Source organism: Perognathus longimembris, chromosome 1, assembly GCF_023159225.1.
Source record: "Perognathus longimembris pacificus isolate PPM17 chromosome 1, ASM2315922v1, whole genome shotgun sequence".
NCBI classification, from domain to species: Eukaryota; Metazoa; Chordata; class Mammalia; order Rodentia; family Heteromyidae; genus Perognathus; species Perognathus longimembris.
In genome coordinates, this window is record NC_063161.1 from 104634535 (window position 1) to 104647955 (window position 13421).

A 13421-nucleotide genomic window follows, 5' to 3' on the forward strand; every position below is an offset into this window, starting at 1 on the left:
TCTAACCCTGTTACCAGATGTATAGGAAACAAAGGACTGAGATAGGAGCAGGAAGGAGAGGCATCTTTGTGCCCAAGAAGTCATAGATTCTGGGTTATACTACTGGAGCTCACAAATATAACTTCAAATTGGCACCTTGTTCTTCTGCCATGGGAAGAGAATGAAACATAGGGGATCCTGGTGCATGTAGCCTCAGAACTCTTTTGAACCCAGTAGCCATTTCCTCCAACACTGTATACAATGCTGACAAAAAGGCTACTGAGCAGGATAGTGACAGTGCTCTAATGACATACACTGGGCACTGGCCTTTGTCCTCCATCTAGCATACACCCCTGCTCACAAGGTCCTATGTGTCTGCAGGAGGCAGCTAGAGAGGAAACCATGTGGTAGAGGTAGGAGGATCTCAACAGCCAACTCCTCAAGGGGTCAAGATGACACCATCCAACAGCAGAGTCAGCTGGCATTTGAAACAATATTCTAATGCAACCTCTTCCCTCTAGGAATATCCAGACATGGAGGGGCTGAGAGGAGGAAGAGATACATGCCTTACCAGTATGAACTATCCTCATAGCTTCCCAGACTGCAGGTGCATGTGAGGGTATCACTTTTAACCCTTTCCAACACTGCTACAATCTCATAGTGTCTGAATGTTTCTTAATCCCTATGGCTTGCAAACCCTAAGACCTTAACACCAGCCTGACATGGGTCCTAAGACAAAGGTATCCTAAGTGAGCAAGGAACAAGAAGAACAGCACTGCCCCTACCAGAGCCACCAGTGCTTACCAGCACAAGACATGACACATATTAAGAATGAGCCACTATATTGGCAGAAACTTCTTGAAAGGAGTCCTAGGGGCACAGCAGATAGGAGAGAGACTTGACAAATGGGATTAAATCAAAATAAAATGTTTCTGTACAGAAAATGACATAGTTGCTAAACTAGAAAGCTAACAAACTGGGAGAAGATGTTTACTAGCAATATATCTGACAAAGGCTCAATATCCATTAATCCCTTCTAAAGCTAATAAACCAATCATTAAATAAACGAGCACAGGAGCTCCACAGAGACTCTTCAAAAGAAGAGGTAAGGAAGCAACACAAAACAACAACAACAACAACAAAATACACGAGGAATCACTAGCCATAAAGGAAACAAACGCAAATCAAAATAACTCTAAGATTCCATCTCACCCCAGTTAGAATGGCCGACATCATGAATTCATATAACAACAAATGCTGGTGAGGATACGGGAAAAAAGGAACCCTGTTGGTGGAAATTTAAACCAGTATAATCACTCTGGACAATGGTACAGAGGTTCCTAAAAATCTAAACATAGATCTTCCCTAAGACTCAGTCATACCACTCCTGGGCATCTACACAGATCATCATAAGCCAGGATACCATAAAGATACTTGCACATCCATGCTCACTGCTGCACTATTCACAATAGCCAAGTTATGGAAACAGCCCAGCTGCCACACAATTGATGAGTAGATCCAAAAAATTATGGTACTTATAGACAATGGACTTATAAACAGATATTGGAAAGAATAATATTTTGTCATTTGCAGGGAAATGGATGGACTTAGAACAAATCATGTTAAGTGAAGCAAGCCAAGCTCAGAGAGACCAATGACACATTTTTTTTTCTCATGTACAGAAGCTAGATCTAAAACACACCAGGACATGATAAATTATACAGGATCCTAGGTATTCACACACAGTGATTCCAAAAGAGAATACTCTTTGGGAAGGAACACAAAGGCACAATGCTCTGTCCCTCTGACCATATAAAATAATATTGATCAAAGTGAATTCTAGGAAATGGAAAAAAAGAGGTTTTTATCTTGTTTGCTGGTTTTCTATCTTTGGGGTGGGGGGTAAGGATGTCACATAAATGGAGAGATAAACGGTGAACAAATGCAGCAGTGGTACTCAAAAGACACTATGTTAAAAATGAATTATACAACTTGTGGGTGGAGATGGGAGAGAAAAACTGGGGAAGGATGAAGGGGTGACATTGTTCAAAAGATATGTATCCATTAAATATGTAATGGCATTTAATTCATATGAAATGGTTAACCCCTCTGTAAATCACCTTAATAATAACAATAAAAAAAAGTTGGACAACAACAACAACAAGAAAAGAATGAGTCACCAGGACACATTACAATAGGGTAAGGTAGACCTAGGATACAGAGTGAAGCTATGAGACATATTACTCCATTCTAGACAGTCTGTAGACCTGGATACTAAGAGTGTTATCAGATATGAAAAAGGTCCCTGAAGGTTGAGGGGAGGAGCCTACAGAGCCAGAGGACTCTAGCCTAGAGCCTACTGAAGCATGGAGCACTCCATGACAGGGCCTGAGCCAGCAACTCCTGACAAGGACTTTCATGCCAAACTCCTTATATCTGACAGTAAGAGGGTTGACTAAGTAGTGTGTGTTTTTAGGGTCCCTTGCACCCTTTTTCCAGCGGTCATATGAAGGTCACAGCACGCACACACACATTTGAGATCTGACATCCTACAGACCAAGTGCTCCTTAGTAGCAGGATACAAAGGTACTGTGGAACAGGGTAAAAGGCCCTGGATTAGAACCATTTGGGTTGCAGCCTGGTTTCTCCAACTTGGGTGTTCTCAGAGAAGTTACTGTTCTTCTCTGTGTCTCTCTCTCCTTGTTCACAAGTGGACAAACCATAGAACTTGTCTTGCTAGGCTGTTGAGAGGATCTGAGAATGCTATGTGACAGTATTACAGCACATTGAAACGCCAGCAAGTGTTAACTCTGAGTTAACACCTGAGTACTATGAGTATACCTGACTCACTGAAATGACTCTGTGACATCTGCACTGCAACATGGAAATTTGCAGGCATCAGAAATAGGCAGACACCTTTAATCCTGGCCACTGAGGAGGCTAAAGATCAAGGTTCAGTTTGGACAAGAAAGTCTGTGAGACTCTTATTTCCAATTCAACACCAAAAAACACAGAGTGGAGGTGTGGCTCAAGAGGTAGAGAACCAGGAAAGGGCAAGCAGGAACAAAGCCACTCAGAGCAATGTTGCCCTCTGAAGAATGGAGCCTCACTCAGCTGGTCCATACGTACCAGGTCTTGGGGAAAATGCAAACAGGAAGGACATTAGTAACCACCTTCAAGGAAGATGAGCAAAAGTTCAGGAGCAAAAGACCTTTCAGAAGAACCATACAGCTTCCAGATGGATTGTGACAACCTCAGGTTGTGCTGGGAGTCTCCAAGAACACACAGGGCACTTGCTCCAACCCTCTCTTCTAGAGATATGTGGGCCATCTGATGTGGCTCTCTACCTCTTTCAGGGCTCTTGTTTTTCTGAACGTGCTGAAGGGGAGAAACACTGTGATATTTCACCAGGACACTGACTCCCTACTCCAGGGTAGGATACTCCTGTTCAGACCTCTAGTAGATCTAGACCAGCTGCATAGGCAATAAGGTAGTCCCTACTCTCACAACAGTGTCCTGGCCATAGTAAGATGCCTGTGACATGCCCAAGTCCAAGTCGGATTTCTTTTTTAAGTCTCCATTCTTCAGCAAAATTTTTTCATAATTAGCAATTCCTTGGAAATATACAGCAAAACTACAAAGTCAGGCCATTTTGACCACAAGTGGTAACCAAGATTCAGTGGGCAGGACTCGATCTAATAGACATTTTGCCTTGTGATGATCCCCTCTACAGGAGGAGGTGGCTCTTCTCACTGAGGGCATGTAGTAAGGCCTGATCTCTCCTTACTCCTGGGGGGTGAGATGAACTGATCACTGTTGATGCCAAGATTCTCTTTACCGCTGATTGTCAACTCAACTACCACAGTTTTGTGTACACAATTTATGTGTGTCACCTCAATTGATTCACTAGTCCCCAGGACCTTAATTTTGGTCCTCCATTATAGATAAGCAGTTTCAACATGGCTCATTATTTCAGACTTTGGTCTCTTTTTTTGAATCAAGATCCCTCTCTGTTGCCTAGGCTGGCTTCAAACTCCTAGACTCAGATGATTCTCTTGCCTCAGCCTCCCGAGTAGCTGGGATGAGAGGTGCTATGGAGAATATCTCTGCTACTTCTTTATATTTAAACCATATCAACTCACATGCCATTACTAGTGCACCACATTACCAAGGCATTATAAACCAGGAAATGAGACAACCTCCTTCCTAGCTGAGATGGGAAGGAACAATGCTGAGGCTATACCTGGTTCTGGAAAGTCTAATCCTTTTTGTATCTGGAAGCAGGATTCCCTTTTCTCCTTAGGCAATTTCTCTACAACATTTGTCATGCTTACACCTACCTTTCCCATCAGTCTAATTTCTAAATAGGCAAACCATCCTCTAGAAAAATGTTGCAAACTCAAACTCCAATATGAGGCTGGCACACTGTAATTGGTGAGTTACAACCAGTCTGTTAATTCAGTCATGCTACCCGTCTTCCCCAAAGAACATAATGATGGTCTATCTTTTAGACTTCCACATATTGACAAGAGAAAGAACAAACCAAGACAATAAGATCACACACTGTAGGGATGCTCAAGTCTGCCTGACTGCACTGCTGTGGATGCTATAAGAGGGTATGTAAGAGAACGAATGGGGTCCAGGCAGATGTCTCCATCAGAAATACATAAGTGAAGTTGAGGCTGAAGGGAAGGCCCTAAGTAAACTCTGCTGACTTTCCTACAAGAAACAGAGGCAGGAAACAATCACCCACTGCTATAAACCTCAATTTCAGGGACATAGCAAATAGGAAAGCCTCTATCTGCATCTCACTACACCACTAACCAGAACCTACCTGTCCTGAAAACCCAGATTCTTTGGCAATGGTACCTGGCCTGGAACTCTGTGGGCTGAATCACAGATGCTGGGTCTGTAGTCTGCCTTGCTCACTGTAACCAGTGTCCCTTAAGCAGGCCAGAAATGAGACTCCTCCTTTTTTAAGTTTTACATCAGCTTCCAGATAATTCAAAATGTGTCAGCATGGAAAAATGAACATGTCATGGGACATGGTGTCATGGGACACCAACACACTCATCTTTCAGTTCCCACCTTCCTTTCAGGACCACATGGCCATTACTCCATCTCCTTCAGGATATGCAGGACATGAACTCACTGCTAGGGGAAAGGTAAGAATGACCTACAAATAAGGAAGTCTCCTCAAGTCAAGTTGAGGAAATCAAAGCCTTGGAACTCATGAATATTTAATCTAAAGAAAAATTCAAAGAGACTCTGCAATATTCTTATACCACATTTAGCTAGCCTTCACCAATGACTTAATAAATGGCCCTAGAGACTCAACTCTGCCTCAGGGCAATAGTTTGGCCTTCAATGAGCTTAGTACCCTCTCATGAAGCCAGGTTACCCTGCAGATTATGGTCATCTATCCTGCTGAAATATCTTCAAATCCCCAGAGAGCTGGGGATCAAATAGTCCCTTGAGGTAGCAAAAGATCAAGGCCAACCACTACAGGTGTGCCCCACCATGACATGATCCTTTAATACACACATACATTTAAAGGATGTAGAAGTCCACACACTTAGCTCACTAATCTGTTCTGGTTGTGTGTTATTCTCAAGACTTACGCATGAGAGAAAAATATGATTTCCTCTACTTAAGGAGTAACTCCAATTGACCACAGGCAGCATTCAAGCCTCCTGCCTCTAAGGTGAGTGCCCAGACACAGATGTCTGCTTGAACTGGTGTGAAAGATCAGGCCTTCAGCTAAATACATCAGTGATGTGTCATGGTGATAAAAGTATACAGAAGTCAGTCACCTCTCAGGACCTTCTGTTCATACTAAACTGAATCTCACATGAGCTGGTAAGACTCTGCTGGGAGCACAAGTTGCCATGAAAAATGACACAACACAAATAGCACTTATGGGGTGCTCCTGTTGTTTCAGTGCCATCTCTTCTTATGTTGTTTTGGGGAGAGGTGGTAACCTGTAGGGTGCTTAGTTTGTCTTGAGGGTGAGGGAATCACACAAGAGCAGCAGAATTCAGACTCTGTCTCAACTCCCATATTGGGACCTTTCCTCACTTGGCAGACTGCTTTGGCCAAGAGGCTGAGATGGTACAACCACTCCTCTTACCAAATCCTGTCACAGGATGACATACCTGGGTTACATCTGGGCTGGTGTAACCAGTGGCCTGATACTGCACAATTTCTTGAACCTTACAGTGGTAACAAGTATAGGAAGGTACTTGGCAATATTAGATCTCTGGTATCCTACCATAGTCCATGATAATTCCTTTCTGGGTCACATATTCAGTGCCATGGCTCCCAAACTTGGTCCCTTTAGAGGACACCTGAGCTTAAGGAACATGGGCCAGACTTATAAGACCTATTAGAACCTTGTAGCAAGGTAGGTTTCATTTCCTGCCCCTCAGAGCTTGAGTGACAACTCCACCCAAGGAACTAATCAGAGTGCTAGCTAACCATGAAGGATGAAGGCACACTGTTATAAGCCAGGCAAGGTTCTCAGTACTATATAAGTATTTACTCACTGGTTCCCCAGAATCACCACGGAGATGCCCTCCTTTGTCTCAGACAGATGGATATGGGTCACACAGCATGGGTCACTTCCCCATCCCTTCACCACCGCACATGTGGCCACCCTGCCCATGACTACAATAACAGCACCTTCCCTTTCATGGGGCTCGTAGCCATTGTGGGGACTCTGGCACACAGTCTGCCTACCTCCAGATGCCTTTTCAGATGAAATGTCAATAGAAAGCACAAAAGATCCCACAAGCTGGCTTCAGAGACAGAGCTGGCTTATGCACCCACAAACTCTTGTCATTTGTAGATTCAACCAACTGCAGGTACAAAATGTTGGGAAAAGAACTGGATCTGTAATGAACATGAACAGATTAAAAATTTATTGTAAGAGTGATGTACAGAGGTATTCCAGTTACATAAGTAAGGCAACAAGTACATTTCTTATCAAACATTGTTACCCCTCCTTCTTCTTCTCCCACTTTCTCTCCCCACAACTTCTGTCCCCCCAAGTTGTAAAGTTCATTCCAACATAATGTCTTCCGAGTATCACTGTTGCATTGTCATGGACAGATTTTTTTTGTGTCATTATTCCCTATACAATATAGTATAACAACCTACCAGGATAGCATCTACCTTGTTTTATCACAAGTCATCTACAGATGATTTAAGTATGGGAGGATAAGCACAAACACACCACGATTCTCTCCGTAAGGCAAATGAGAATGTGTGGACTTTGGATCTGTGGGAGTTCCCAAACCAATCTGCAGATACCATGGAACCATTGTGTATAACAAAATGGAATAATTCCATCCTTATTTCTGCCTGCTCAACAGCCAGTGAAGTGCCTCCCTCAGACTTTATTTGTCCTTCTGGGTAACCTCTAAGAAGTCCAGAGGCCTTAGCCCTGTGTGAGGAGCTGAAGAGGTGATAGGTGTAGGCCTCTCAGTGTGGGACCTTTCTATCATGGCCATTGATGCTGACACAGCATCTATAAAACCATCCCAAGTCAATAAAGAAGTCCAGCTCTTCCTCAGGATGGCTACCAACCAAGCAGCTCCAGGTTACACTGGCTCCTAACATCCATTACTTGCAACTACCTTTCAGAATCTCTATGAGATAACACTAACTTCCTGTTACAGCAAAAGCCTCCTCAGTGAAGAAGAGTAATCCAGAATGCCAGTGATGAGGTCATCCATACCACCATTGGAAAGGAAGAAGCCTTCTTCATGTTTCAGCTATGATCAACTCCACACAAGAAACCTTCTAGGAACTCTAGAAGCCAAAATCATCCTTATTTTTCAGGTAGGAAAATTAAGATATAAGAACTTACAGAAACCAGCTTGTGTTAAGCAATAGGCGAGCAACCATTTGAACCCCTGCTTTGATCCAGAGATTGTCCCCAATACCACTGCAGGCCTGGGAAACAGAGGCTTCCCCTTCTACATCAGAATACCCAGACAGGTCAATAAGCCCTTAAGTACATCTGGGCTGAAAGGAGCTCCTTTAAATCTATTTCATCAAAATTGCAAGCTTGCTTCATGCTAGGGCTTGAGTTCCTCTGTGGAGAGCAGATTCCTGGGCCAAGGCAAGGTAATGGAGGCATAGGCACCGCCTAAATGGGGAACATGAACCCACCACAGGGAGACAGATGGCCTTTGTGTACCTGGGGAGTCCGAGGAGCCAGCTTTCCAAATCACTACCTGCTGCTCATTATGCTCAGACCATCGAGTCCACACTGACATTTTTTTAGTTGTGTGTATGTGTCTGTGTGCAAGTTTGTAAAAAGTGGTGGAAACTGGGCTCTACTGGCTCATACCTGTACTCTTGGCTGCTTAGAAGGCTGAGATCTGAGGGCTGCAGTTTAAAGCTACTTTGGGCAGAAAAGTCCATGAGACTCTTATCCCCAATTAACCAGCAAGAAGCCAGATGTGGAATGGTGGCTCATGGGATAAAGTGCTAGCCTTGAGCAAAAAAGCTCAGGGATAGTGCCCAGGCCCTGAGTTCAAGCCCCAGCACCAGCACACCCACACACAAAAAAGGTGGTGGGAAAGAATCTCCTCCACACATGGACGTGTCCAGGGTGGCAGATGATGCTTAGAAGAACAGAACAAGGAGTTTCTGACCTGCGTCAATCTATTGTGTGAAAACTCACATTGTAAAACCTTATGGAAAACACACCATAAAGCACGTCAAATCACAAAATGGCTGCTTTGCCCAGCCTCGTAAGGACAGGCTGAGGAGAGAGGTGGCAAAACACAGGGGAAAGATAGTGATGGAAGGTTCTAGAAACCTTTCCAACAGGACGCATATCAGAAAATGTCAGAAGCACAGGAGATTGCAGTAATATGGCCTCCACAAACAGGCGAGAATGGGTGGTGAAAACTTACTTCAATTGGCTCCGCCGCCATGCCAATAGCCGGCTGTGACAGGCCACGCACTGCCATGTTTCGATACCCCGCGGTGTCTCGTGATGCTACGCATGCACGTCAAGTCACGCCCCGCCATGTCTCGCGATGATATGCACACCAAGTCACATGACGCCATGCCACATTACACAAAATCGCCCCCCCCCCCCCCCGCATTACACCCGACCCCGCTATGCCACTTCATACTACGCCATGGGCATACCCCACTTCCAGTCGGGTTCTGCCCCTCACAGCACCTCCGGTAAGTCGTGGGAGACCTGCGACCCGCTCACCTTGTGCAGCGCACACACACTGGTATGCGCGGAGCATCGTGAGCCCCACCTCCCTGAGGTATTTCAGGCACCCCGGTCTTTAATGGGAGAAAGTTAATTTACTGTAGTGGCTGCCCCCAGGTGGCCGGGGGAGGGGGACACTGCTGTCTGGCATCCAGGGCAAATAAGCCATAGCTTCCCAAGCAGAGGAGAAAACCAGGAAAGCTCTTGGCTCACTAGGGGGGGCAGAAACTGGCCTATGCTGCAGGGGAGCCTGATGGGCTCTGCCTAGTTTACTTGGATGCAGACAGATAGGCCCACTTCCAGGAGGGAACAAAAGCCACCTGCACTCGGGTACTGGATGTGGGGTTGTAGGAACACTTTTAGTATTGTCCTTATACTTGATTATGATGTTCTTCAACAATGATATCTGCTCCACCTTTCTCTTTTGTTGATCGTGGGCCCCCAGGTTTTTCACAGGGAAGGGGAAATGGCCTTGAATCCCCTGTAGGGTGGTCCTGCTTCCATAGAGGCACGTGCTCACAGCTCCATCAGACATGCCAGTATCTGCATGCTAACCCCCAGTGTGAGCTTGGGTTCTCCTTCAAGGTCTTTATATAGCCCTTGGGTTTGTGCAGCACACCTGGGCTGCACAAGTTGTGCTAAGTTGTGCCTGGAGCAGAGTGTCTGTGTACTAGTTTTGTCCCCAACGCCACCATCGTTTTTGTTTGTAAGGCAGGATTAGACTCTCAAGTGTCTGACTGTAATATTAAAAATTTCCACCATGGAATGGCCAGGATCTTTTAATAAGCCTTTAACTAGACTATATAAGCCTTCTAAGAGCAGGCATTTAAGAACCAACTCTCATGTCAAGGCTCAGTGGCTGGTGGCTGTAATTCCAACTGCTTGGCTGGAGAGACTGAGAGGATTATAATTAGAATCTAATCGATTTATTACATTTGGGAATCCCTATCTCAACAAATAAAATGGGTCTACTGGTGGATGCGTATCATCCTATAGATATAAAGGGAGGCATAAGTTGGAGTTTCAAGTTTCAGCAAATACTAGGAACCCTATTTGAAAAATAACTTGAACAGTAAGTTGGAGGAGTATGGCTCAAATGGTAAAGTTCATACCTAGCAAGTATGAGGCCCTGAGTCCAAACCCCAGTACTACAACATAAATTTCCACACAGTCATCTTGCTCTTTATACAATGACTTTTTTCCCTTCAAAGAAACTGATGAAAGACAGGAAGAGATTGTCCTGGAGATCTAAGAAAATCCAGTTCATGCTCATCCCAGTGGTTCTAGTGTCATCCTGTTCCTTGCTTCCTGTGCTGAGGGCAGTACATGATCCCTGTCCCAGCTCACCAAACTTTCAGTCATGCAGAGAAAACTGCAGTGGAGCCATGCTTTCCAATGTCTCTGAAAGAGGATCTAAGTTCATATTCAAAACACAGAGAGGAAAAAGACTCCCATAGAGTAGATGGAGCAGTTGGATTTTAAAGTTGTTATCTTGGGCAGTGAGGAAGTCAGCATCTCCAGCTATCCTGGAGAACTCACTACCTCCTCAACTGTGACTCATTGCTCCTGGCTGTTTTGACACCTATGCTCACCTGGTGGTCATTTTAGATTTAACTCTAAAATATTCAGTAACTGATATGAGCTACTCTTGGTTGTCAACAAGATTATGCCAATTTTGAAAGAATAGCAAAGAATATTTCCAGCCAGAGTAGGCCTTTTGCTTATGGAGTCAACTACTCTGGAGACTGAGGCAGGAAATTGCTTGAGTTCTAGGAGTTCTAGGCCAGCTTGGGCAACACAGTGAGAGTTATGTGTCTTATCAAGAAACGAAGCCCTCTCTAATCTTAGCTGTAGTGCTCATCCAGGTTATGCAGATTTTTAAAAGTGAGTCTCAGATGAAGTAGAGAGGCATTAGAGTCCAGAAAAGAAAAGGAAATAATGAGAGCTGTCACAATAGCTAGGTAGTAGGGCTCCTGAGAAGGGATGCAAAACTCCTGCCATGCCCTGATTTATCCTGTCTCTGACTTGTGCCAGACACTGGTTGTTTAGTGGTGGGTAAGTAGGACAATTGCACAGGGCCAATACCTAAGACATGTCAGTTTAGTCTTAAAGACACAGAAACTCATAACTTCATAGATATACCTACACAGTCCAAACTGCTCACATAGGAACAACAGACTGTTAGTTTTGCAAAAATACTGTGACTGTGTCCCCAACTAAAGTGCTGAAGCCAATGGCTGGTGCTAGAAGAGACAGTGGCTGTGTAGTCGGTGGCTTCTCTGGTGGGTTTTTGGTAAATGTTGCCCCTGCAGAGGACACAAGAACTAAGACCTGAGGACTCAAGATTAACTCATATATGGGATAAAAGTTTGGGACAGCCAGTCTGCCACAATAAAATATCTCAAAACTAAATGAGGAGGGCTTCCGATGGTCATCTCCTGCCCTTTCAATGCCACAACCAGTACAATGGCTGTTAGCTGTTGTAGGAACAGATGAAGTTGTAGGCAGATGAAGTTTTAGTTAGAAGATAGAAACAGACTACACACCACTGGGGGATTCATGTGGAATTCAGAGTTGAAGCAGGTGTGAATGAGTACAATGAAAGGAACATAGCTGCCAACATGCTTAAGTCCATTGGCAAATTTGGCATGGCCTTTGGCATTACAGGAGACATGATGAACCATGCCTTATATAATGTGGATGCTGGGCACAGGGGTGCCATCTTTGATTAATTCCACGAAGTTTAGGGCATTTTGGTAGGGGAAGAAACTCACTTTTATCTGTTGGGGACAAAAACTAATCACCGTTGACTGTTACTCTCTGTTGCAGACCCTGAGGTGCCAGGAGCTGGCTAAGGGTGAGCAAAGGCTCTACCGCCATTGACTCCAACTTTCAGGGCTGCAAGTACTTGCCATTTTGTTTGGGGAAGCACTTCTTTCAGCTTCTGGGCCTGGGGGCTTATCTGAGGGAGCATGGTGGACAACAATTAATTGAAACATAATGAGGAAGGATGTGTGCTGTGTGCACTTTTTGGTGCAGTGGGTGCTAGGACAACATTATGCAAGCATGTGACAAATATAGAAGGTGTATATATAGCTAAGGCTTTTGCTGAAATAAACAGAGTTGTGCCATGAGCCTTCTGTCTCCTTCATCATCATACCATTGCCCCTTGGAACCCCTGCTTGACTTGGAGCTGGACAGCGGCAACTCTTGGCCATGTAATGTGACAGTCATTACTGGTACCAAAGATTTGTAGAATGTCAATATCACACTGCGCTTCCTCTTCTGGCCTGTTGTGAACTGGCTTCCTTGCATCTACACTAGGAGAGGACTACAATGAGTGTGTGCTGCTGTCCTTCTCCATGGAGATCCTCAAGTCCATGGTGACTCACATTGATGCTGGAGAACCTATCACCCAGAGAGCACAGGTCTCCAGGTAGGTAAGCAGTGTGTATGTATGGAGCAGCAACCTTTGGGATCATCCTGGATGACTCTCCCTGACACATCTGACCTTTGGGAAGGAGTTCACAGAAGCAGTAGAAGCCAATCAGGTGGCTCAACAGGAAGCAGAGAGGGCCAGATTTGTGTGGGAAAGGCTGAGCAGCAGCAGAAGGTGGCTATCATCTCTGACGAGGGTGAATCCAAGACAGCTGAGCCGATTCCCAACTTCCTGGCCACTGCAGGCGGTGGCCTGATAGAACTGCATAAGCTGGAAATCATAGAGGACATTGCATATCAGCACACAAACTCTCAGAGCATTATCTACATTTTGGCAGGGCAGTCTATGCTCCTCCAGTTGCCCCAGGGAGGCCTTCTTTGCCTACATCTCCTCAAGCCAATTAAACCACATCCCTTAAGATTCTGAATAGCATCTCAGAAATCACTAGGAAATTTCGTGATGGACTTAAAGTGAAGAAAATAAAAATAAATCACTTTGGCAGTTTTTCTTTTTTAAAAAGATAGAAACAATTATTTCATACCATTAGTGTGGCCACACGCCAAACCCAGGAATCAAGGACATGCACATGCCCTGTTCACAGCAGCATGCAGAACAGTTCTCTGTCTCAGGGTCCTGGTCATAACTCACATTTATACCAGCCTCCTGAGGCCCTGAAACTTAGAAGGAACCACACAGCTAAGAAACACTGCATTTACCTCAACACAGATGGGGCAATGGGCCTTGTTAGAGAGAAGGGGCCCC

General features: G+C 44.8%; 1 pseudogene; it reads left to right on the plus strand.

Moving 5' to 3' along the window:
• Positions 1 to 9137: 9137 nt before the first annotated feature.
• LOC125352532 lies at positions 9138 to 13085 on the plus strand (annotated as a pseudogene).
• The last annotated feature ends 336 nt before the right edge of the window (positions 13086 to 13421 follow it).